The 2601-nt window shown below is 34.9% G+C and overlaps 1 long non-coding RNA gene across 2 annotated transcripts in view; it reads right to left on the bottom strand.

The window, feature by feature from the left end:
- Window positions 1–1088: 1088 nt before the first annotated feature.
- Window positions 1089–2601, bottom strand: part of LOC109590112 (uncharacterized) — a 4972-nt gene continuing 3459 nt past the window's right edge. The window contains exons 3-4 of one of the 2 annotated variants that reach the window (XR_002189149.1): window positions 1250–1364; window positions 1089–1185 (exon numbers count right to left, since the gene is read on the bottom strand). This is a non-coding gene — a long non-coding RNA (uncharacterized LOC109590112). Of the gene's footprint in view, window positions 1365–2601 lie in introns of both variants that reach the window. The other variant, XR_002189148.1, reaches the window with a different exon arrangement.

The following is a 2601-nucleotide window of genomic DNA, read 5'->3' as shown; positions in this document are numbered from 1 at the left end:
TTACAGATACTTATAATGACAAGAGAAAAGGATCCGTAGAATTGACTATGAAAACAACTAGCAGCTATCTAAACAGTAGAAGACAAACCCACACAACCTGTAATAACAATGGCTAATGTATAAACAACATGCACCATGCACTGTATTAATCTGTTATACATACTTATGTACATAATACACTAATATATATGTACAGTGTAACCTCCCACTGTGGCCACTTCTATAATAAGGACACCTTTATAATGAGGACATTTTGTAATGTCCCAATTGGTACAAGCCTATACAAAAGCACCTCTGAAATGAGGACACCTCTGTATTAAGGACAGGTAGTGTGGGCCCAATGGTGTCCTTAATAAAGAGGCTACACTGTACATGCATTAAGGGCAGGTAGTGTGGGCCCAATGGTGTCCTTAATAAAGAGGCTACACTGTACATGTATTAAGGACAGGTAGTGTGGACCCAATGGTGTCCTTAATAAAGAGGCTACACTGTACATGTATTAAGGACAGGTAGTGTGGGCCCAATGGTGTCCTTAATAAAGAGGCTACACTGTACATGTATTAAGGACAGGTAGTATGGGCCCAATGGTGTCCTTAACAAAGAGGCTACACTGTACATGTATTAAGGACAGGTAGTGTGGGCCCAATGGTGTCCTTAATAAAGAGGCTACACTGTACATGTATTAAGGACAGGTAGTGTGGGCCCAATGGTGTCCTTAATAAAGAGGCTACACTGTATACTTACTCATAACTGAATTAATAAATCCACTGACAGTAAGTTAATGCAGTTACAGTACAATTAATGAATCAGTGAAGACTAACAGCATCAAATAACAATGTGACACATATTCTGTACTATACACATGATAATAGTATAACTGGTGAGATGTGACACATGCTATGAACTATATCATAATAATAGTACAACTACTTGTAGTGTAGGGATAAATGGAGTGTAGTGAGAAGGAGAGAGGGAGAGAGAAAGAGAGGAAAAGGGGGAGAGAGAGAGAGGGGGGAAAGAGAGAGAGGAGAGAGAGGGAGAGAGAGAGAGCTAGAAAGGAAGAGAGGGAGTGGGGAAAGAAAATTACCTCAACTGTAAGAGGGTGAGTGTGGTGTAAGTAAGCTAGGTGTGGAAGATAATGATAACAATCCTCAAGGATATTGTGAGATTATTTACTGAAGACTTCTAAAGGAAATGAATAAAGAAGATACCACATAAAGTACACAATAAAACCACTTCCCCAACTCACTCATATACATGTACATGTGCAGACTATATATAGCCTCTATATAATGGACACTTTGGTACCATCAATCCATGAAGGATAGTAGATTTGACTTTAAGTCTTTGAAATTATTTTGAAACTGAAGAAAGAGAAGAGAGAAAGGACTCTTATATAAAGAACTGAACGGAAATGACATATTAATTAATAATTAACCACAGGATAAAGTATGCACAATTTCACATCAAAAATGAAGAACTATATATTACATAACTCATAAAGTTTTAATTGGAATCAGCTAAAGCTTTCTACACAGCATATGTATCAGAAAATGTAATAAAAATTTGGATGATTCCGGAGCCATTTTTTGGAAAAAACCATGGGTTATAGTACAGGGATTTTTTCAGAATTTTGACGTTTTCTTAAAATGGACGTAACTTTAAAAATTGAAGTCGGAATCAGCTCAAACTTTCTACACAGCATAAGGGCATCAATATGTATCAGAAAATGTAATAAAAATTTGGGGTGATTTCGGAGCCATTTTTGGAAAAAACCATGGGCTATAGCCTTGGGTACTTTTCAGATTTTTGGCATTTTCTTAAAATGACTATAACTTGAAAAATTGAAGTTGGAATCAGCTCAAACTTGCTACACAGCATAAGGACATCAATATGTATCAAAAAATGTAATAAAAATTTGGGGCAATTTTGGAGCCATTTTTTGGAAAAAACCATGGGCTATAGTTAAGCTTGACTAAGGATTTGAAATAATACAGGAATTTGTGCATGCATAAATGGAAAAATATTATAAAAAGGAAAACAAATAAATACCAAAACAAAAATAAAGTACCCGGTACATACAATTTAGTGTTTCTAATAAATATTTTTACACTACTATTACTATTACTAAAACTAATGGCAAGACATTTAAGTGCTCCGCCATTACAAACTATTATAGCTATAGTACAGGGATCTTTTTAGAATTTTGACGTTTTCTTAAAATGACTATAACTTGAAAAATTGAAGTCGGAATCAGCTCAAACTTTCTATACAACATAAGTACATCAATATGTATCAGAAAATGTAACAAAAATTTGGGGTGATTTCGGAGCCATTTTTTGGAAAAACCATGGGCTATAGTACAGGGTACTTTTCAGATTTTTGACATTTTCTTGAAATGGCTGTAACTTGAAAAATTGAAGTCAGAATCAGCTCAAACTTTCTATACAGCATAAGTACATCAATATGTATCAGAAAATGTAATAAAAATTTGGGGTGATTTCGGAGCCATTTTTTGGAAAAACCATGGGCTATAGTACAGGGTACTTTTCAGATTTTTGACATTTTCTTGAAATGGCTGTAACTTGAAAAATTGAAGTC

This window comes from Amphimedon queenslandica, unplaced genomic scaffold, assembly GCF_000090795.2.
Source record: "Amphimedon queenslandica unplaced genomic scaffold, v1.1 AMPQUscaffold_10487, whole genome shotgun sequence".
In the NCBI taxonomy this organism is placed as follows: Eukaryota; Metazoa; Porifera; class Demospongiae; order Haplosclerida; family Niphatidae; genus Amphimedon; species Amphimedon queenslandica.
This window is presented reverse-complemented; position numbering and strand designations above follow the sequence as displayed.